At 44.3% G+C, this 24,412-nt stretch overlaps 1 pseudogene; it reads right to left on the reverse strand.

Moving 5' to 3' along the window:
- Window positions 1-24,194, reverse strand: part of LOC138528232 (zinc finger protein 850-like) — a 145,311-nt pseudogene extending 121,117 nt beyond the window's left edge.
- Window positions 24,195-24,412: the final 218 nt, after the last annotated feature.

The raw sequence follows: 24,412 nt of genomic DNA on the forward strand, positions 1-24,412 counted from the left end.
CCCGTATTAAAAAAGAGGGTTTTCACCCCACTATATGAAAAATGTCTTTTGTTTGGCGGTAATAGCGCCGAAAATCGGCAAAATCGCGGCAGATTTGCCCCAGCTAAGAGCTAGGGGTAAATCCGCAAGCCGGTGATTTGGCGGACCCTTAAATGCGGCGTAATAGCGTTACCGCCGCATTTAAGGGTTACTGCCAAACTCGTGAGGCAGTGAGTCAAAATAACTGGACACTCAAGAAGATGGCAAATTAGTGTTTATTTCCAAGTTTTCAAACAGGGAGTGATAACGGATATCGACTGATAGACGCTCATTCCCAATGATATTTGTTTTAGGAACATATTTTATATTCTTAATGTACGTCAGTGTGACGTCATCCTACGTTGCACATACCAAAACCTATCAGGGATTGGAATTGGTTAAGGGACCCATCCAAGTAGGGGCACATCTAAGTATACAATGATATAGGAGCTAGTCCTGTTAGTGACTGCCTTCTATTAGGTGGGCAGCCTGAGACTACCTCTCACTCGTAAAACACGAGGAGAGTCAGTTATAGAACAGCTTATTGGCCCTTCAGTGTCCATTGTTATACGGACTCTTACAATTGGTTTGGCATGCATGTACCCTATCTAGGACATTCTGTTTGTTATCAGCACTTAAGCCAAGGACCCAGGTGTGGGTAAACACATCACAGAGCTGTCCTACCATCCAATTAGCCCAGCATCTCTCATCACCAATGCCACAAGCTGACAAGTTTCTCTTTGTAGTTTGGCCTTGCAGAATGTTCTCTTCCTTAGAATTCAACAGGAGTGAAGGTACTCGCTATCTTTTCTGGAGCTCAAGAATACCTCTTTTTGCCAGCCTTCGGGTCACGTGCTAAGAGGCTACGAATGTGTCCCTCTTGCAAGCATTTTCTAGATTTTTACTGTTCACAGCTTGGCACCACCAGTGTAATTTCTTGCACCTAATCTAAGAAAGTTCATCCTACGCACACGCGTTCCCTGAAGCGTAGGTAGCTGACCTTGGTGTACCATTCTTGACTTCAGGCCAGACAACCTCCCCTGGTTTTCTTCATGGATCTGTTCCACTGTTGCAGTCTCAGCTTTTCTCTTCATGATTTCTTCTGTTACTATTTTCACGATACCAATGTCCATCTTCTTTCTAATGGTAGCTTTGCCTCTGTTGTATTAACTTACTTAGCAAGCCTCTAAGACGACTGTAGCTACCTAGCGTTTCAGCATCTATACATCAATTGTGCTTCTTATTTCTTGACTTCTCTGTGCATCTGTGTTTTACTTTGTATCTTCAATTTCATCATCAATCTTCAATTTTTATACATCCTTTTCAGTATCTCATCTTGTTTCCTCATCAGTGACATCCGTGCTTCTTGGTATCACATCTTCTTATGATGACACTGGGTCTCCTGCTTGGTTCCGTCTTATATACCTTCAGGCATTGGTTCCTGCAGGCTTTTATCAACTCAGGGATACATTCGATATGGTTGTCTCAATGGGAACTGGCTCCCAAATGCTTGCTGCGGTATTGGCATTATAGCTTGTGTCAAACATGGCACAGTCTCCTGTCTTCAGTACATTGGAGGTGTGGGGTGGGATCTCCTGTTGATGTATATTTCTGCTCCTCCACAATGGCATACGGAACCCCAGCCGTGTATGCCCAGAGCGCCATGTATAGTCGAGGGTGTTTTGCTTCCCCAGCCTTGTATATCGCCACTGGACTTGAAAACTGGGGAACTGTAGGCCTAAAACTATGAAGTGGTGCAACTGTGCTTTCCTGTGCATTGCAAGGGACTGGGGAGCAAGTTAGGGGGTGAATCAGCTCCACTGTATATGTTAGGAACCGGGAGGCTGAAGTGTTTGATAAACTTCTCCTGGTTCCTGTCTGCAGGGTGTGCAGGAGATGAGGGACCATGCAGGCAGCAAGTGGCTGCCTTGGAGCTGGTGGGAGTTCTAAGGCTTTGGCATCACGCAGGTGGGAAAATAAAAATAAAAAACTCTGTGTATGTATGTGTATATCCCGCACTGGGTTGTCTGTGTAATCAAACTTGAGCATAAGGATGCAGTGCGTATGCTGCAGCGTATGGTTACTCGTGTGAATGGGAGCATGAGAGTGCACCGTGAATGTTGTATCATTTTAGAACATATGTTAAGAGGAGAATGAGTGCAATGTGAATGTGTATGAATGTGCGTATGGTCTTTAGGCTGGGAACAAGGTCCTCTGATTGGAGTGGCTTGGAAGACATAATGTATACTGACATTATGGGCAAATCCAACATGAGTACTCTTAAGAGGGACTACTGGCCAACATTGGTGCAACCAGTATGTGCATGCTTTCTAACACTGGTATGACCATTTACTGGCATTAAGGGCACTATCAAAGCTAGTATGTTCCTACACGTTTCTTATAATATCCTTGCTGCCATTATGGGAAAAGCACACATGATGTTGTTCGTCAATGGGGATATTGGCATACATTTGCACAGCCAGCATGAATTTACTTCAAACCTATTCAATACTGGCATATATTGTGGGCAAAGGCATCATCATGTGTTGGGAAAGACTCCTGTACACTGTTGGTGCCCTGGGATCTTTTTGATTTTGTCCATTTTTTACCTTACAAGCCTTATTGGCAACAGTGCTGTTATTCACAGAAAGGGTGCTGTAAAATGCACCCTGTGAATCCATGATTTGAAAAGAAATTCTCAGGGAAAGGACTCTTCCCAAGCTCCTGTTGGTTTAATGAGGCCCCAGTTCTGCACTCAGTCGTTCATTCACATTCATGAAAAATATGTTTATTCCGCTCCAATTAGAATATTCACTAGCTGCCACTGCTAGAAAAAACTCGACTTGCAGGGGTCCATCTCCAGAATGCCCGAGTTGCACAGGATCCCATGCACTTGTGCTGCAGGTAGTGGAGGCCCTTGTGAGAGTTAATAATAACAAATTAACAGATTAATCAATAGTTTGTGTTTCTTGCCAATTACTTTTTACTTTTAAAGCATGGTTTCTGGTCTTTGGCTCATTTGTTTCTGGGGTATTTCACTCATTCCCAGAGCTCTTTGTGTTCTTTTCGCCAGAGTCTATCATTTCCAGGGTGTATGTACAGTAACTATCAGTAGGTTTGCCAATTAATGTATTTGATTGGCGCTTAGACCAATATGCTTTCTATAGAGCCGGCCCATCATTACCATGCAAAATTGAGCCCTAATTGCTATATGCATGCTGGGTGATTACCTACACATTTCCTATAGTAGTTGTAATTAAGTGAAAGTCAAAGAAGTAAAAGTCTAAAAAGACCTTTCTGCATGATCTATCCACACCCCTACCACCCAGCACATTATTTTCAACAAACTGCAGTTCCACTACTTTTCTTTTTTTTGCACTTCCACCACTGGACATGGTCGCTCGCCTGTATGGCTTCTCTGATGTTGGTTCAGGTTTGATTTCAGAGTGAATCTTTTCTCACACTGTGTACACTGGTATCGCTCGCCTGTATGGCTCTTCTGATGTCTGTACAGAACTGAGCTCTGAGTGAAGCTTTTCTCACACTCTGTACACTGGTATGGTCGCTCCCCAGTATGGATCTTCTGATGCTGGTACAGATTTGACTTTTTAGTGAAGCTTTTCTCACACTCTGTACACTGGTAGGGTCGCTCCCCAGTATGGACTTTCTGATGCTGGTACAGATCTGAGTTACAAGTGAACCTTTTTTCACACTCTGTACACTGGTATGGTCGCTCCCCGGTATGGATCTTCTGATGCATGTACAGGTGTGAACTCCGAGTGAAGCTTTTCTCACACTCTGTACACTGGTAGGGTCGCTCCCCAGTATGGCACATCTGGTGCTGGTACAGATGTGACTTTTGAGTGAAGCTTTTCTCACACTCCGTACACTGGTAGGGTCGCACCCCAGTATGGATCTTCTGATGCTGGTACAGATTTGACTTTTTAGAGAAGCTTTTCTCACACTCTGTACACTGGTAGGGTCGCTCCCCAGTATGGACTTTCTGATGCTGGTACAGATCTGAGTTACCAGTGAACCTTTTTTCACACTCTGTACACTGGTATGGTCGCTCCCCGGTATGGATCTTCTGATGCATGTACAGGTGTGAACTCCGAGTGAAGCTTTTCTCACACTCCGTACACTGGTAGGGTCGCATCCCAGTATGGATCTTCTGATGCTGCTGCAGATGTGATCTCCCAGTGAAGCTTTTATCACACTCTGTACACTGGTGTGGTCGCCCTCCAGTATGGATCTTCTGATGCTGCTGCAGATGTGAGCTCTGAGGGAAGCTTTTGTTACACTCTGTACATTTATATGGTCGCCCCCCAGTATGGCTCTTCTGATCCTGGTACAGATGTGACTTTTGAGTGAAGCTTTTCTCACACTCCGTACACTGGTAGGGTCGCTCTCCAGTATGGATCTTCTGATGCAGGTGCAGATGTGAGCTATAAGTGAAGCTTTTCTCACACACTGTACACTTGTATTGTCGCTCCCCAGTATGGCTCTTCTGATGCTGGTACAGTTGTGACTTTTGAGTGAAGTTTTTATCACACTCAGTGCACTGGTAGGGTCGCGTCCCAGTATGGATCTTCTGAAGCTGGCACAGATTTGACTTTTTAGTGAAGCTTTTCTCACACTCTGTACACTGGTAGGGTCGCGCCCCTGTATGCATCTTCTGATGCCTGTACAGATCTGAACTCTGAGGGAAGCTTTTCTCACACTGCACACCTGTACGGTCTTTCCCCTGTGTTGGATGTCTGATGCCTTCTCAGGTGAGCTGCAGGATGAATGTGCTTATCGTGTTCCATGCACTCGTAGAACTTCTCCCCAGCATGGATCATCTGACGGCTGCTCATTCTCTGTTGAAAGAAGCAAAGGCCCCTTGAATTATTTCATGTCATTGTACAAACTAAAAATCAAAAGATCTAATGCAGAACTGTTCATTCTCATTTTACACAATCCGATCCCCAATAATTATAACAAAATAAAACCTTTATAAGCCTTCAACAACCAGGAAAGTAAAAAAGGACAAAAATACTTGGTAGGAGAATACAACAATGAATAGGTTATTCATTTATGATCATTCATCAACGCACCTGCTGAATAGGTTATTCATTTATGATCATTCATGAACGCACCTGCTGAATAGGTTATTCATTTATAAATGCACCTGCTGAATAGGTTATTCATGTATGAATGCACCTGCTGAATAGGTTATTCATGTATGATCATTTATCAATGCACCTGCTGAATAGGTTATTCATTTATGATCATTCATGAACGCACCTGCTGAATAGGTTATTCATTTATAAATGCACCTGCTGAATAGGTTATTCATGTATGAATGCACCTGCTGAATAGGTTATTCATGTATGATCATTTATCAATGCACCTGCTAAATAGGTTATTCTTTTATAAATGCACCTGCTGAATAGGTTATTCATTTATGAAAGCACCTGCTGAATAGGTTATTCATTTATGAAAGCACCTGCTGAACAGGTTATTCATGTATGATCATTTATCAATGCACCTGCTGAAATGTTTATTCATTTATGATCATTCATGAATGCACCTGCTGAAGAGGTTATTCATTTATGAATGCATCTGCTGAATGGGCTTTACTTTCCTTGTGGGCATTTCTTGCTTTGGGGGGGCTCTACAGCATTGGATGGTTTGAGGGCATTTCTTGGTTTGGAGACGTTACACAACATTAAATGGTTTGCAAGTGTATGCCCCTTGTATCTGCATAGTCACAGCAAGTATCCCCTATATACGTTCATTGTGGGCATTTCTTGCTTCCGAGGAGTTCTTTAGCACTGGATGAATTGCAAGTGTATGACGCTTATATCTGCGTAGTTCTCCTACGTCTCTTCTACATACTTTCCTTGTGGGCATTTCTTGCTCAGGGCGAGTTCTACAGCATTGGATGGTTTGCAAGTGTGTGCCCCTTGTATCTGCATAATTCTGGTAAGTCTCACCTACATACTTTCCTTGTGGGCATTACTTGCTCAGGGCGAGTTCTACAGCATTGGATGGTTTGCATGTGTATGCCCCTTGTATCTCCATAGGTCTGGTAAGTCTCTTATACATACTTTCCTTGTGGTCATTTCTTGATCAGGAGGAGCTCTACAGCATTGGTTGGTTATTGATTTGGAATCATTGAACTCATGTTTCTCGGCCAAGGAAGATGAATCGAACCTTTCGAAATCTCCGGCATTATTTGAAAATGAAAATATTCCAGAATCTTAATCCTCCATATCATTTATTCCTCCGACTCCTAGGAGACCGAATAGGAATAGTTTGGTTGCAATTTCAGGCTCTTTCTCCAACAAAGCACTCCTGATAACACTTGAAATAATGAATACTGCATTAATGTCTCTTGCCAAATTATTTGAAGTTTTGGACTCTAAGGTAAATTTACTTCACATTAATGTTGAAAACATGGTGAGTTGGCAGAAATTATTCAGCGATTCTATGGCCCAGAGACAAGTGTCTGATGATGAAGTGTCTGCACTTCTATTAAAACAACTTGCAGAGATACTATCATTGCAGAAAAATGTAACTGATCGAGATTACTTGCAGTTGGTAAGAGCATACAATGCTCTAAGACTGCGGTTCCCTGTGTTGAGGGCATTATACGTGAACTATCGGTAGAGGCGGCGGAAACAGCACCTTCGCCTCCTCAGCCTCCGACTGCGGATGCACTGGCAGTTACCTCTGTTGCTGCTCCTAAGTCAGGAAATGTACAGCCCCTTAAAGAGGCGTATACGATTTTTGCGAAAAACACAAAAAAACAAAACTCTGAACATAATGTAAATTTAAAGAAATCTAAAAATCAAAAGACCAATGGAGTGGTCTCTAATAGACAAACAAGACAGTTCTTTAAATCTTTATCCAAACCAGTAAGATGCTCAACGCTGGCATTTAATGCCATAACTAAAAAATACTTAAATCTGACGCAAGAAAGGAAAAGAACAGTGAAAAATGGTGCGAGCATCCCCCATGCTGATCTAACCCATTCTCCGTTGGATAAGCTGGTGCAGGTGGTAGAAGACATAGAAATTAGTTTGGGGAGTGTGTTGCCAAAGATTCAATCTGCACCCACACTCCAAACTAATTTAGCGAATAGTGATGAAAAATCCGATTCTACATTCAACAGACAAGAACTCAGGAAAGCTGTGGATGAGTATATGAGTGAATTTCATCCAGTCCCAACAGTGAGCCATCCGCTAATTCAAGTGACTTCTGTAATTGTGAAAAAGTCTGGGCTGAGTAATGAAACGAGTGCAAATGCTGCAAGGCTTCCAATTACCTCAGATGCAAAGTCCCTAAACAAAAAACTACCCGAAAAACCTATGTTGCCTGACACCCAGAATATTTTGCAAAATAGCATCCTAAGCACAATTAAGGATTGCTTAGTAGCTCTAACCTCGGAACAGAAGACTCTTAAATCCTCTATGAAATCTTTCATTAGTAATAAATCTGACTCTGCAATTGCTCCAGATGTAAGAGCAAATTCCAAAAGTGTTACATTCAAATCTATAGTAGATGAAAGGAATTGTAATCTGCATGCAGAAACCATTGTTAATAAAAAAGAAATAAGCTCAAAAGGGAGCTCAAAGATCAAAAAGCCTCCTCAAATGCACTCACTATTTCTTAGCTGTCGTGGTGGCTCATTTCCATCTTACATCATGAATAGAATGGGTATTATGCAGATATTCTCTGATATCCCAATTTTGGAAGCTCTTTCCACAGGTGATATCGAGCAGATAGAATTTCCTGACGATAATGATCCAACTGTATCGTGTCTTTGGATAAGATCTCGCATTATTCTAAATACCATTTGGTCTGCAAGTTCTGCTCTCTATGACTTGGGATTTAATTTAATCCCAACTACAAAAGAGAGTCGCTTGTGGAGGCTTCACAACAGTCACGAAGACAAGGGGACAATAGTGCCCAGGCCTGCTGCTGTACAAAATCCTAACTAGAAACTGGTGAACCCTGTCCTCAGATTCACAAAATGGCCATTGCGAGCTAGAATACCAGAGGACATAAGCACCTACTGAACAATTTCAACTGCTCTTTAAAAGGTTTTGATATAGTCCTGTTGCAGGAAACCTGGTTAACTGCTCCATTTTCGTGGGACAATCATTATGTTCATTTAGTTCCTGCAGTAAAAGGTCAAAAAGGAAGACCAATGTCTGGCCTTGCAACCATCTCTAATAGAACTACAACAAACAATATAGCAGATTGGCCCTCCCCGAATTCTTTCTTACAATGCTCGACAATAGTGGTTCAAAAGTTGAAATTGCAATGGTCAACATATATTGGAATCCATTGGCGATCCTAACTTCCACATTTTTTAAAGATCTTAATGCAATGAAAGAATTATTACTACTCCTAACATAGCGCATGTTATTCTGGCCGGTGACCTGAATATTCATCTTCTAGCACCAGCCAAAAAGAGAAATTCGGATCGGGTCACACAGTGGGCCTCGGTAAGAGTCCGGCGGTAACTGAGGCAGTGAAACCACCTGGTTACCGCCGGACTCGTATTACCATTCTGCCTCCGTGATTCCCGGAAATATCGGGGCATTACAACCCTGGTTTTCCGGGAATCACGGAGGCGGAATGGTGTTAATCCCCATTCCCATTGAGTCCTATGTGACTCAATGGGAATGGGGATCATGGAAACACCGGCAGCATCTCGTAATGCTGCCGGTGTTTCTTCGTCCGCCTGCAGGCGGGCAGTGTTAAACCCGCCTGGTCAGACCTAGCGGGAACATCACCTCCCGCCTGCAGGAGTCGGGATCAGGCGGTCTTGAAACAACGGTGGCGGCGGGTTTACCGCCACCGTTATTTCCGGACCGCCTGACCTGTAATGAGGCCCATTGGCTTGAGTTTGTACAGACATGGGACTTAATAATGTTAAATGGTGCAATGGAGACTGACAATCCGCCCTCTCATACTTGGTCATGTGGATCTCAAAAAGCAATTATTGATTATGTGTATGTGGACAAAGGATTATTCGCTAACATTTCTAAGTTCAGTATATTGGCAACTGTATCTAGTGATCATTTGATGTTGACGGCCGAAATTACGATTCATTCTCATGACAAGGTTCGGTCTCAACAAAAACAGCTGAGTAATCTGATTGTAAACTCTCAACAAAACAGATCACATTCGACTAAACCTGCGCTAGAAGCATTTGCCTGTAGTTTGGCTGGTGACCATTATCATCTAGAGAGAGGTCTGGACTAACCTGAATACTATGATAAAATACATCTATTTGCATTATCCTCTGTATCTGGTGTTAAGAAATTTAATAATCCTTGTGCCCACATATTCGATCAATCTGTTAGACTGAGGAAGATGTTATTTCGAAAACAGAAAAGACAGATACTATCTCTTCCGGTGCATCAGCATGAGTCATCTTTACGTAAAGTAAAGACAAACTATAAAAATTGGATTCGAGCGCATAAGGCAGTAATGCATCAAAATGATGGTGAAAGGTGGTTACAAGTGGTTAAGACTAAAAATACCTCGCAGATCTGGAAGTTGTTAAATGCTGGCTCAGCATGCCCACAGCTAATATCTCAGCTTAATGGCGTTTTGGAAAAAAGATGGGTAAGTTACTTTACAAAAATGTATGAACTCCCACAGAATAGTACTTCACAATTGTCTCATGATCTTGTTCATACTCCTTTCTCCATTAACTTTGATCAAGCTGATGTGCTATTTTACATAAATAAGGCCAGCTCCTCAAGAGCACCTGGCCCAGACGGTTTATCAAATGTTGTCCTAAAACAGAATCCAGAGTTATGGGCATCTATTCTATATGCAGTCTTCCAAGCCATTCAAATAAAACAAACTGTTTGGCTATCATGGTGTAAAGCTATAACAGTGCCAATATATAAAAAAGGTGACCGAACAAATCCTGCAAGTTATCGACTGATAGCGCTCCTTGATGCCCCTGGGAAGATCTATAGTAGAATTGTCTTAAGAGACATTAATATCTGGGCTTCAAGTGAGAACAGACGTGATCCTTTTCAAACTGGATTTGTTGCAGGTCTTGGCACTGCTATCAACATCACGACACTTAATGCAATCAAAGAACTCTATGCGACAAGAAATGAACCTCTTTACTTGGCGTACGTAGACATTCGAATTGCATTTGACTCTGTAGATCGTCAGTTACTCCTTGAAAAGCTGATAAGATTTGGCTGTCCTCTCTCACTTGTAACGATAATATACCTACTCCACTCAAACACTTCAATGCAAGTCAAAATTAACTTGGACGGATTGTTATCTGAAGTAATTCACACTAAACGCGGCCTGAAACAAGGATGCATACTTGCTTCTACACTATTTAATTTGTTCATATTTGATTTAGGGATTGAATTTATGGAAGTAATTAATGATGCGCCAAAACTTGGAAATCAGGCTATAGCATGGCTTCTTTATGCAGACAATCTGGTCCTCATTTCACAGACGCCAAGTGGCTTTCAGAATATGCTTAATAAACTGGACCAGTATGTTGTTAAAAATAACCTAACTCTAAATTTGGAGAAAACTCAAGTTATGGAGCTGGTGAGAAATAAAATGAGGCAAAGGAAACATTTCGACTGGCTTTTGAAAAACCAAAAACTGACTCTAGTGAATGAATACAAATATCTGGTGTCATATTCAGTAACTCGTCCACAAACAAGCCACAGCAGAATTATCTGAATGGTAAACTGACTACTCTAATCTCACAAGCCAAGATCCTCCAATATAAGTATGGTAAATTGTCATGTGCACATATCCTTATATTCTACCAGCAAAAAGTAACCCCTATTATCACATATGGGGCGGAGGCCTGGCTACCATCAAACCTGTGCTACTGGAACAAAATTGAAGCAAGGTTCTGGAAAAAAGTTTTGAATCTCCCGAAATCAGTTCCAACTGCACTTCTGCGTTTCGAGCTAGGCATTTTATCTATACACATGCACGTGGAAGAGATGCTGTTTGTTCCGAAAATGTGTAATGGGTTTAGCTAACAACAATCTGCTGACAGTACTGACAAACTATTTAATGCGCTCTGAGCACTCATTTCCATCTAAATGGAGAGCTGCTGTCTTATCAAATATGTCTGAAGCAAATATTTTGTTAGATCTTTTGCTTAGCAATCCAACTAAAGCTAGACTTAAATTATACCAATGGGATTGGCACTTAACCCAACAGATCTGTTTAAAACTGAAAGATTTTGATAGAGCACTCTTTGGACATAAAAAATGTCGACAAGCAGCTGACTATCTATTAAAATGTCCTTCATTAAATCTAAGAAATCAGATATTGAGGTTTCGTCTGAATTTATGGCCCACAAACCAAATTCTACTGAGAAGAGGTCTCATCCCAGTGGAAACATCATATTGTCGATTTTGTAAAGTTGCAGAAGTCAAAGAAACACTGAAACACATACTAATTGAGTGTGTCGGCCTGAGAAAACAAAGAGAAGATATTATTAATAAAATAACACGGTCTCACCACATAATGCGCTCAAACGAAGAATTATGGCATGAGCTATTTGCGACAACCAAAATATCACTAAGAATAGCTACTGTCCAATTCTTAAACACAGTATTGTATACAATGTGTCCTGACAAGTAGGATGGTGTGCTGCTGCTCTAGTAATTTATTTTATTTTCTGAAAACTTTAGATAATTTTTTTTTTAATGAGGGACGCGATGAAGTTGGGTGTGACTCTTAACAAATGGAATGATTTAGTCAAAGAATATAAACAATGTTATTTTAACATAGTTTATTTTTTTTTCTCCTCTTTTGTTCTTTTCTTTTTAACTTGTTGATCTATATATGTAAAACTATGATGATTTGATGTTTAAATATGTTTTCATTTCTGTATTGTAATACTTGTTTAGAAAGGTTAATTAATTAACCAACCAAAATAAAAAAATAAAAAAAAATTGTATGCCCCTTGTATCTCCATAGGCCTAGTAAGTCTCTTCTACATACTTTCCTTGTGGTCATTTCTTGATCAGGAGTTCTACAGCATTGGATGGTTTGCATGTGCATGCCCCTTGTATCTCCATAGGTCTGGTAAGTCTCTTATACATACTTTCCTTGTGGTCATTTCTTGATCAGGAGGAGTTCTACAGCACTGGATGGTTTGCAGTTGTATGCCCCTTGTATCTCCATAGGCCTGGTAAGTCTCTTCTACATACTTTCCTTGTGGTCATTTCTTGATCAGGAGTTCTACAGCATTGGATGGTTTGCATGTGTATGCCCCTTGTATCTCCATAGGTCTGGTAAGTCTCTTATACATACTTTCCTTGCGGGCATTTCTTGCTTTGGAGGAGTTCTACAGCACTGGATGGTTTGCAGTTGTATGCCCCTTGTATCTCCATAGGCCTGGTAAGTCTCTTCTACATACTTTCCTTGTGGTCATTTCTTGATCAGGAGTTCTACAGCATTGGATGGTTTGCATGTGTATGCCCCTTGTATCTCCATAGGTCTGGTACGTCTCTTATACATACTTTCCTTGTGGTCATTTCTTGATCAGGAGGAGTTCTACAGCATTGGTTGGTTTGCAGATGTATGCCCCTTGTATCTCCATAGTTCTGGTAAGTCCCTCATACATACTTTCCTTGTGGGCATTTCTTGATCAGGAGGAGTTCTACAGCATTGGTTGGTTTGCAGATGTATGCCCCTTGTATCTCCATAGTTCTGGTAAGTCCCTCATACATACTTTCCTTGTGGGCATTTCTTGATCAGGAGGAGTTCTACAGCATTGGTTGGTTTGCAGTTGTATGCCCCTTGTATCTCCATAGTTCTGGTAAGTCCCTCATACATACTTTCCTTGTGGGCATTTCTTGCTCAGGAGGAGTTCTACAGCATTGGGTGGTTTGCAGTTGTATGCCCCTTGTATTTGCATAGTTCTGGTAAGTCTCTTCTACATACTTTCCTTGTGGGCATTTCTTGATCAGGAGTAGTTCTACAGCATTGGTTGGTTTGCAGTTGTTTGCCCCTTGTATCTCCATAGTTCTGGTTTGTCCCTCATACATACTTTCCTTGTGGGCATTTCTTGCTCAGGTGGAGTTCTACAGCATTGGGTGGTTTGCAGTTGTATGCCCCTTGTATTTGCATAGTTCTGGTAAGTCTCTTCTACATACTTTCCCTGTGGGCATTTTTTGTTCAGGAGTTCTACAGCATTGGATGGTTTGCAGTTGTTTGCCCCTTGTATCTGTATCTGCATAGTTCTGGCAAGTCTCTTCTACATACTTTCCTTGTGGGTATTTCTTGATCAGGAGTTTTACAGCAATGGTTGGTTTGCAGTTGTATGCCCCTTGTATCTCCATAGTTCTGGTAAGTCCCTCATACATACTTTCCTTGTGGGCATTTCTTGATCAGGAGGAGTTCTACAGCATTGGTTGGTTTGCAGATGTATGCCCCTTGTATCTGCATAGTTCTGGTAAGTCTCTTCTACATACTTTCCCTGTGGGCATTTCTTGTTCAGGAGTTCTACAGCATTGGATGGTTTGCCCCTTGTATCTGTATCTGCATAGTTCTGGCAAGTCTCTTCTACATACTTTCCTTGTGGGTATTTCTTGATCAGGAGTAGTTTTACAGCATTGGTTGGTTTGCAGTTGTATGCCCCTTGTATCTCCATAGTTCTGGTAAGTCCCTCATACATACTTTCCTTGTGGGAATTTCTTGCTCAGGAGGAGTTCTACAGCATTGGTTGGTTTGCAGATGTATGCCCCTTGTATCTGCATAGGTTTGGTACGTCTCTTCTACATACTTTCCTTGTGGGCATTTCTTGCTCAGGAGGAGTTCTACAGCATTGGATGGTTTCCAAGTGTATGCCTCTTGTATCTGCACTGCTTGGTTCTGCCTGGATGTTACGGCTGATCCGGTGCAGATTTGTTGGCAGGTTTTACATCTTCTAACATTGCACAAGAGCGTCACCTCTCTTATTTATTCTTGGTCTCGTAAAAATGCACTTCTGGTAAGGGACAGTGCTAGATGTTTGGGTTACTTGTATGCAATTGAGGGAATTTCCTTGAAAATGTCCCCCAGATTCTCATCCACTTTAAATATTGTTTGTAGAACCTTAATAATTCTATTCAGTTGTGTTAGTGCTGGAAGATTACAGTGCGTTTGGGAGTTTCCCGGTTTCTTTTCTGCAGCTGATTAATCTCTAGATATTCTCAATGCCCCATCAAATTCCCTTTCCATTTGTCTGCCTGAGTTACACCGCTGCATAAACGATGTATCGAGTGTGGCAAGATGTTTGTCTCGCGTCTTCCTGTTGGAGCATATACCTTGGTAACGGATGGTCTGGCTGTAGGTGATAGATTATTTGTTGTGGCTTTAATGGAAACTTGTCCTGTGCAGTTGTTTGTTCTGATCTCTTGGTTTCCTGTATACACCTGTTTCAAGACGCCGTCCCAAACAGTAGAAGTAGTGCTCTGCAGGAAGTGTATGGAAGCCACGTAGGGATTGATGGAACTGTTTAAGGGAATATTCGTCTTCTGTCCAAATCAAGAAGATGTCATTGATGTAACACGTATGTTAGTGGTTTATGGGATTGTTGTTGTAAAACAGCTCTTCAAGGTCTACCAAGAAAAGCTTTGAATACCAAGACACCACTTTTGTGTCCACGGCCATTCAGGTCTTTAGTATGACATTTCTTCAATTGAAGCAGAAATTGTTGTGTGTAAGTATAAACCTTGTGATTTCTCTTATGGCTCTGGTTGAGGTGTCTGTATTACTTGTGATGCTTTGCAGGAATCCCTGGCATGCAGCTATTCCATCTCCATGTGGATTCTTGGAATACAGTGAGGTAACACCCAGCGTGGCCAGGAGTGCATTATATGGTACACTTTCTTCCTCTGCAATCCTCCTGTGTACATGTGTGGTGCTTTCTGCAAAGCTTTCTATGTCTATCTCCAGGGGCTTCAGGATGGACTCAATATATTCAGCTATGTCATTGGATAATGTATTGACTCCACAGATGATTGGACGGGCCAGATTTCCTGGTTTGTGGATCTTTGTGGGAATACAGTCAGGCTGCTTGGTATCATATGTTGGTGGTCTTCCTCAATACGGCTTGACATGGACTTGATGTCTTCTTCTAGAGTTTTTCTATACTCCACAGTGGGATCACCACTCAGCTGCTGGTGCTACTTTCTGTTAGGAAGGTGTCTGCAGCGCCACCCTTGGGTGCGGATGCCATTATGATTTCTATGTTGATTGTGGGTGTTATTATTGCCTTTCCCTCACTTCGGAGGGAAGGTTCTGTTTAGTTATATGTTTTTTGTCTGGAGTTTCAGTGTGTGCACGTTTCCAGAGACAATCAATGTAGGCTTGAGGTTTCGGTAAATGGCGATACGGAAGTGCCTCATTTCCTTGTGCGGTTATAATCTGGGGTGGCCCTTTGCTTACTATTCTGCACATGGAAAAATACATATAGGGCCTCACAACAGGTTTGCCATTCCGGAAGCAACGGTGGCGGTAAGCCTGCCGCCACTTTTGTTTCCGGACCGGCAAAGTACAAGTCTGTGGCCAGGTGGTGTTACACCCGCCAGATCTGACCTGGCAGGCATAATGCCACCCGGCCGCAGATGGACGCAGAAACACCGGCACCATTACTGCATGGTGCCGGTGTTTCCAGGGCCCCCATTCCCGTGGAGTCCTGTTGGACTCCACGGGAATGGGGAGTAACGGAATGCCAGCATCGGAATTACCAGACCATCAGGGCTGTAATGCCCCAGTAGTTCCGGCAAGTCAGGCGCCGGTAAGTCCCCACGGGTACGGCGGCAGCCTGCCGGTTTTAGCGGCACGGCTACCGCCAGACTCGTAATGAGGCCCATAAACATTACAAATAGTCTTTTATTTCGCAACATAGTTGGAATTTGTCTATTTCCTGGCTGGGGCCGAATGTCAGACGATTGGAGAGTACCAAGTGCTCAGCACATGCACCATCATGCCCGGAGAGGATGGTAAGAAGGTTGATTGGTGGTGGGGGGAGGACGGTCGCTTATGGTATTCTCAGAGTTGGTTCTGTTTGTCTCCCTGTTTCAGGGAGTGCTGTGACCCCGCCCGGTCCCTGAAAAGCCCCTTGCATTGTTCCTTGTAAGTCATAGTTAATGTTGGTGTAATCATCATTTTGTGCTTATATACAGGTCTGCATTCCTGCAATAGTTTATAATAATCCGGCATCTTTCTCCCTCTCAACCATGACACCATGTCTAATATTTCCTTATTCTTTCCCCATTCAGTTTCATCCTTAGGAACCCAACGCAGAGCCCCTTAATCTGTACATATGCCAGGAGGTTGAGTTTACTGGTCTGACTGTGGGAGCTCCCTGTCTGCTTGCACCATCTACTGAATTACAAGTGAGTGTAGCTGCAAGAAGGAGTTCCCCGTACCTCCCCTGCTGGGATATATCTGAAGCTGCAAGAAGGAGTTCCCCGTACCTCCACCTGCTGGGATAGATCTGAAGCTGCAAGGAGTTCCCTGTACCTCCACCTGCTGGGATGGATCTGAAGCTGCAAGAAGGAGTTCCCCATACCTCCACCTGCTGGGATGGATCTGAAGCTGCAAGAAGGAGTTCCCTGTACCTCCACCTGCTGGGATGGATCTGAAGCTGCAAGAAGGAGTTCCCTGTACCTCCACATGCTGGGATGGATCTGAAGCTGCAAGAAGGAGTTCCCCGTACCTCCCCTGCTGGGATATATCTGAAACTGCAAGAAGGAGTTCCCCGTACCTCCCCTGTTGGGATATATCTGAAGCTGCAAGAAGGAGTTCCCCGTACCTCCACCTGCTGGGATGGATCTGAAGCTGCAAGAAGGAGTTCCCCCGTACCTCCACCTAAGACTAAAATAAATAAAAAGGGGAAAGGCAGTTCTGCGCTAAACTCAGTAAAGTGAATATAACCACACCATTTCAAATTATTCAAATAAGTGAATATTATATTTTGTAAGGTAAATTCGTATTTAAAATTATGAAGTTATAACATCCAACACACAGAATAGATTTAAATAACACACAAGTTCCATTCTTAAGTATCCTGACACCACACATCCATGTCTTTTCAATACAATGAAGTCTATGATCAATCTTCTGAAGCACAACACATGTTTCACGCAGAGGTCATGTGGTATCAACCCTTAGGGCGCTTTATCCAGGTCAGTGGGCAAAAACACAAACAACTATCTAGGTATCACAGACTACAGTTTAAATGCACCAACGAGAATACACAACAGGTCCCACAAAGAAGGCAACAAAAAAAGAAAAGAAAGAAAAGAAAAAGGGGAACAGCAAATGACATTAGTGTTTGTAGTTTGATTCCATTCTAACACACAAGACCAACTCTTCTTAAATAATAATTAAAAGCTCTGGTCTGCAGATGTATTTAATTCCCCCTCAGGTGCAGGAAAGCTTGCCCCCCAGAGCTGCAGGGCCAGTGCTGAAGCCCCTTAAGCTAGTAGAGGATGGACTCCCAAGGGTCCCCTGCTCATCCCTCAGAGGGGCCATCTCAGTAAGGCTGCCCTAGGCCTAGATAATGAGGCTGACTAGGGTCTCTACAGGCAGAACGAAGACCCATACAGAGCACCAGTGGGAGCCGCGGGTCCAGAGAGAGAAAATCACTGCCAAAAGATCCCAGCCCAAAAGAGATTTTGCTCTCTTTCTGCACTGCAAAGGAGTGGCCACAAACTGCACACAGATGCAGTGCTCTTACTTATGCCTTACTTCATGTGAAGACTCAGAGAGCAGATTAAGTGTTGCAGTGGAGTGGCGATAGACTGAACACAGGCGCAGTGATGTGACTTATGCCTGGCTTCATGTGAAGGCTCAGAGAGCAGATTAAGGGCCTCATTACACGGATGGCCGGAGAACCATGGCGCTACTAGCGCCATGGTTCATGCCGGTAAAATACCGGCACCGCCTTGGCAGAAAGGGGAATTACCGCCCCATTCCAAGGTTGGTGGGGCGGTAATTCCCCCTTCCACCATTGCCCTTCCCCATTCCCATTTTTGCCCCATAGGGCATAATTGGAATGGGGAAGGCGCCAATTGCGGTACCGCAAATTGCGGTACCGTAATTAGCTCCCTGGGTCCCTTTGCGGGTTGGTTTTTAACACCTGCAAAAAGCAGGCGTTAAATCCCCCAACCCGCAAAGGGACCTCGTAGTAAGGCGGTAAGGATTTACCGGTACCGGTATTTTACCGGTACCGGTAAATCCTTACCGCCATCCGTGTAATGAGGCCCTAAGTGTTGCAGTGGAGTGGCAACAGACTGCACACAGATGCAGTGCTGTGACTTATGCCTGACTTCATGTGAAGACTCAGAGTCACGCAATGAGCATACTGGTGAGATAGATTACAGACCAAGAGACAGCTCTACAGTGCTGAGCCAATACAAAAGCTGATCAGAGAAACAGAATCACACAGCAGCAAATAAAATGTGAGACGTAAACAGACAAAGGGCCTCATAAGTCCGGCGGTAACCTGCTGGTGACACCGGCGAGTTTCCGCCTGACTGAAACACTGCTTCGGCCCCGTGAGATCCTGGTGCCACTGAGACATTACAAGTCCCGGCGGCCCAGGATATCAGGCAGTGGAAAATGTTCCCCATAGGCCTACATGGGAGTGGGGAGATGGAAGTACCGGCACCGTTAGCGACTGTCCCGGTGCTTCCATGAAAACTCTGCTTTCCGGGGCCGTTGCTCCGGTAGGTCAGACCTGCCGGGCGCAGAGGCCCTGGAAAGCAGAGTTGTAGTCTGCCGGCCCAGAAAGGGTGCCGGTATGTTGTTACCAGCATCCTTATTTCTGGACTGGCAGACTCTTAATGAGGCCCAAATTTGTCACTTTCAAAGAACTAGAGGAGACAGAGCAAGGGAACCAAGAAACACAGGGGGAACTATGGGTCTGGATGGAGCAGAAAATTGGAGGGATTGAGTGAGATGAACAAGCTGAGAGAAGAGAGGTTTGAGAGAGAGCAGAGATGCTGGAGTCAGCAGAGAACCAAGGAAGCTGAGGGGACAGAGAAAGAAGGGGGAGCTGAACAAGCTAAGAATGCTAAGAATGCTGAGAGACTGGAAAGAGCTGGCAAGAACGGGAAGACCAGACGATAAACGTGGGAGACCTAAAAGACCTGCAAGACCCTCTCCCTGCACAAGAGCTGAGAAATGCGACTTGACCAGAGGTTGAAAATATCTGGACCAGAAGATGAGAATACATGCGAGATACCCCTCACAGGGTAAGGGCCCAGTAGGGTGACCCGAATACTACTAAAATCACTGGCCACCACCTTCAAGCCTGCATACTGCAAACTTTGATTACCACTGACTCATCACTCAATCTGGATTCTCAGTAATGGCCTGTCATTAAATTGTTTTAGGTCACTTTGCTTCTGTTCTTTTTTTGATTGCTCATGGACTACTGTGGTGCATTGCTGTTTGCTACCTGCCTGCTATTTAATTATTTGCTCACTGCAAGCCTTTTATTTGTTTGGTCACTACCGCCCTATTATTTAAATGTTTAAGTTGCTACCGTCCTGCTACCAGCCAGTTAATTAATTAATTATGTGGTCACTACCAATCTCTCATTTAATTTTTGGTCGCTAAGCCCCGTCATTGAATTATTGAGGTAGCTGCTGGCCTGCTGCATTGCTCTGCTGCTCACAAACACCTGACACAGAGAGGTGGTAATCTGAACATATGCTAACGCAGCCCTTAAAGTACTAACTCCCGACAACTTCCAAAGGCCCTAACCAATATTTTCCTGTGATGTTGTACAAGGGGCATACAAAAAGGAAATAATGGGCCTCATTACACGGACGGCGGTGGACCAAGGTGCTATTAGCACCTTGGTCCATGCCAGTAATATACCGGCACCGCCTTGGTGGAAAGGGGAATTACCGCCCTATTCCAAGGTTGGTGGGGCGGTAATTCCCCCATTGCCCTTCCCCATTCCCATTTTTGCCCCATAGGGCATAATAGGAATGGGGAAGGTGCTAATTACGGCACCGCAAATTGCGGTACCATAATTAGCTCCCTGGTCCCTTTGCGGGTTGGTTTTTAACGCCTGCAAAAAGCAGGCGTTAAATTCTCCAACCCGCAAAGGGACCTCGTAGTAAGGCGGTAAGGGTTAACGGTCACCGGTTCCATTAACGGTGACCGTTAACCCTTACCGCCGTCCGTGTAATGAGGCCCAATACATTGGGCCTCATTAGGAGTTTGGAGGTAGCCATGCCGTTCTTACCGGCATGACTAACCCCAAACCAGGTAACGGGTCTGGGTCCCAAAAATAGGGAATTACCGGGCCATGCCGCCTTTAGCGGGCCCGGTAATTCCCATTCTCGGGACCCAGTACATCCCCATTCCCATTTGAGCCCCTATAGGGCTCAAATGGGAATGGGGAGGATGCTAACAACGGACCTGTTAATGATGGGTCCATTGTTAGCATCCTGGTTTGCTTGCGGGTTGCGGTATGCACGTCTGGTCTGGACCAGACGTGCATTCCGCCACCGGCGAGGAAACCCGAAATGTGGCGGCCCTGAATTAACGGTGCCGGTACCTTACCGGCACCATTCATTCCGCGGCCGCCAGCCTCCTAATGAGGCCCATTGTTTATTCAAAATTGGATCAATAAAAACACATATTTGCAGCCTCCCGTTGCCACTTTGCTGAATAGGTTGCCAATGGAAGAACACTTGGCCAAGCTTTTACATACATACAAATATTTTCGGGCCTTCAGTTTCTTTAGACACATATACCTTTCTATAAAAGGGTGTCATGCCGCAGGAAGCAGGGTCTTTCACTGCCTGAATGGAAAAAGACTTCTTTTGAAGCGTGAAAGCTGTTGTCGGCCATGCGGATATCCCAATCTACTACACAGGACACCTCTATCGGCACCATCATGGTCTTCACGTGTTTATAGCATGTGCATGCAGTGCCACAGGGAAATGCAATGATGTACCTGTGTTAAGTTAGAGGCACTCTCCATCCTGTGCTATATAGGGGCATAGATGGTCTGGCTGCTACCCGATGTGCCTCCAGAGAAGAAGAATGGTGCAGGATTCCCTGCGCATATCACCCCCTTACAAGACGTAGTATTGCTCTGTGGACACAAGCACTTCAAGCAGTGCAAAGAAACCAGAAGCCACTGTCCTGGACCAGAATAGATCACTAAACTGAGTTCACTTCTAAGCCACGAGCGCTTAGCAGAACCAGCATAGCCACATTCTGAAGAGCATAGATTTCAGACCACCCGTGGACAGTGTGGTCATGCCCCCACTCGCCCAGAGAACCCAGTCCTATGTGCAACACCATGGAGCCACAAACACACAGAGGATATTTCAATATGGCACTGATGTCATGGGGAATGCTTAAAGCCGCAGAACGGGCAATCGAGACTACGAAGACTAATTTACATTTTACCCATTATGAAAGGGGTAACAATAATTGCATAAAGGAGAGAGAAAAATTGAGTCAGGGCAAAATCAGGGAACCCAAGACAAATCATCCAATGTCGAAACTATTCCCAAACCATCTTGCAAGGCCAGCCCTCACTCCAGGGGTATAAAAGTGGCTGGAGGAAGCCACTTAAGGGTGCAGACTGGCAGGAAGCCGATATCCTACTCACTGCTCCCTAGGTAAACATGGAGGTCGCTACCTGTGCTCTGGCAGCCCACCTGCTGACTGAGAAACAGCAGAAGCTCTGCCAGATATAAGCCAGAGCAAAGTAGTGGGCCGGAGGTAGAGCCTACAGCTGGGTTGCAGTACTGGAAGAAGTAGAACGGTCTGAGAAAGAGAAAGACATTAGAGGGATCAGGCAAAAGAGTCTGTGGAAAGGAATTGAAAAGAAACAGAGAGTGGAGAGGCTTGGAATAACAGAAAGGTCCTGGAAAGGTCCGGAGACGAGAAAAACTGTGGACAGGTCAGGAGAAGAGAAACACCATGGAGACCTCTAGAGAAGATGACAGACCGTGGAGAGGTCAGCGTTGTGAGCACTTCCTGGGGGAGGTTTCCTAGAGAATCATTACTTGTGTTTATTTTTAGATTAACATGGGAAATAGATAGACAAGGTTTGTGATTTTTTTTTTTAGCCCAGGATTTAAAACATTTCTGTTACACATATAGAGATAGCCAGGAGGCTATGGACCTGTTTAGAAGAGGTTGGACCTTTGCGTTGTCCTTCACTTTTTGGATTTCTTTGGATAGATTTGGGCATCACTATATGGCAGGACGACGACTTGTTAAAAATAGGTTTGAGACTTGTTAGGTTAAGTGTACGAATCATTTGAAGGTGTTGAGCACATCAGGAAAACCCCACGTTGTGTTTGCTCATCCTGCACACCGTTCCAAGCAGTGGATTGTTGATGTTTACCCTTCCTGTAGGCCTTTATCTAAACCTAACATTGAAGTAACTGTCCACTCTAAGAAATACCCTTGATCCCATAAGAGACAGGTCTGTTCACATTTCCTGACAACCTCTCAGTACAACAATGCTGCCCTGTTCCAAATGAGTTCCTCTGAGCTATGCAATCGTAACCAGATATGTAATGGCTTGAGCTGGGCTTTATATGAAATAAGTCGCAAGCCAGGTTCTAAATAGATCGGGTGGAAAGGGTACTCTGGGGAGTGGTAAAAAACATTGTTTTAGAAATAACTTTTCACCAGTCTCTAAATACCACCACCCCACAAGACCCCCATAATGCAAGATTACAATGATTCTAGGATTCTAGCTCTACCCGCATTGCCTCTCCCTTCGAGCATCGCTATCTTGTTCTCCTTTTGACACTCGAACACTCCCAGATCACTAATCTAATCCACTAGCTGAGGATGACCCTGCAACGCCATCTACGACGCTGGAGTATGCCCCACTCTCCAGCTCTCCCTGCCTCCTATAAGAAATCCCGTCTTGCTCCCTCCACTGCCCTGGACTCAGCAAAGTGCAGTTACCACAACAACCTAATTTCTTCTCTCCCCTGAAATGCCTGTAAATCATTCTCTGCCCTCTATGCCTTGCTCACTCACCTCCCTCTCTTAGCAAACAGGTCTGCCTATTTGGTTTCAGAAATCTCCAAAGAGATATTCTGACCACTCCCGCCCCTCCACTCATTCCTCCCCACCCAAAGTCCCTTACTCATCGTCCACTACGACCCTCTGAATTAACAGTCATTATCCAGGCTACAAACAACCATCTTCTGCTCCAGTGGTCCTGTTGCCCCTCAGACAATCAAAATCCTTGCCCCATTAACTTGCATCTACTTCTCTTCTCTGGAGGTGGAGGTGCCGGTGTTCTATGTGCTGGAGAAGGACCAGTCCAAGAGGTACGAGGAACCCCAGTTAAGGGCAAAGCCGTGGAGGCCCATGTTAGAGGGAGTTGAAGGAGGGAGGGGTGACCTTGTGTGTAGAGGCTGCGAGGGTGGATGATTGACAGTTTGGGGAAGATGGGTAGAGAGGGTGGGCTGATGAGCAGCATCAAAGGCAACAGAGAGATCAAGGGGGGGATGGGAATAGAGGAGTGGCTGAAGTGGTTGTGAGGAATTGAAGATGCGAGTGGGGACCATTTCTTGTTCACTATGTACCACTGTAAAGCGCCTCGTTAAGGTATTGCTCTGCTCTAGGCTCTCCTAACCTATGTACAATATTTCTGATGGAAGGATTCACCTTTGTATTCAGTAAAAGCAAAATACAAAAATTAAGTTCTGCATTACTACCAGCTGTCCTCATGTCACAAAGGTCACCTCTAGCCAGGGCTGTTTATTTAACAGCCAGAATACAAAGCGGTGATGTTTACAAAGGCCAGGCATGGCTGCAGGGGGGCCCATCATGACATGGGTCCAGGTGGCAGCAATGACCCCTGACCCTAAGAAAACCTCACAAGAGGCAGCTCACCTCATCTGGGCCTGGTCCAGGGACTGGGTGAATGTCACTCCAGTGATTGTGAGGGGGGTCTATTCCGCCAATGCTTGATGTATTTCTCCCCAGTGATCTTTAGTCGGTGCCTCCTAGGCCATCGTGGGTGGATGACTGCCTAGAACAGGGGCTGGAAGTCTTGAGGTGACCTTTGATGGTTCTCCGCAGGGATCTGGGGGGAGGATGGAGGCTGCTCTCCCAGGTGAGTGACCTGCGGGTGCCAGAGATGGTCACTCACATTCACTAGACACTGCACAGCACAGAAATGGAGACACGGGTCAACGGAGCATGCGCAGAACTTGAGATATTAGTCAAACAAGCATGCGCAGAGCTGGTAATACGATCCTTAGCGCATGCGCACAGAAGAAATCTGAAAATCTTTCGAATTTTTTAAAATGTACGTAATAATTTAATTTATTATATCCCACAATGCTTCAACAGCTATTTCACTTTTGAATGTGTTTGA

This window comes from Ambystoma mexicanum, chromosome 7q (genome assembly GCF_040938575.1).
Source record: "Ambystoma mexicanum isolate Mex_15411 chromosome 7q, UKY_AmexF1_1, whole genome shotgun sequence".
Taxonomy (NCBI): Eukaryota; Metazoa; Chordata; class Amphibia; order Caudata; family Ambystomatidae; genus Ambystoma; species Ambystoma mexicanum.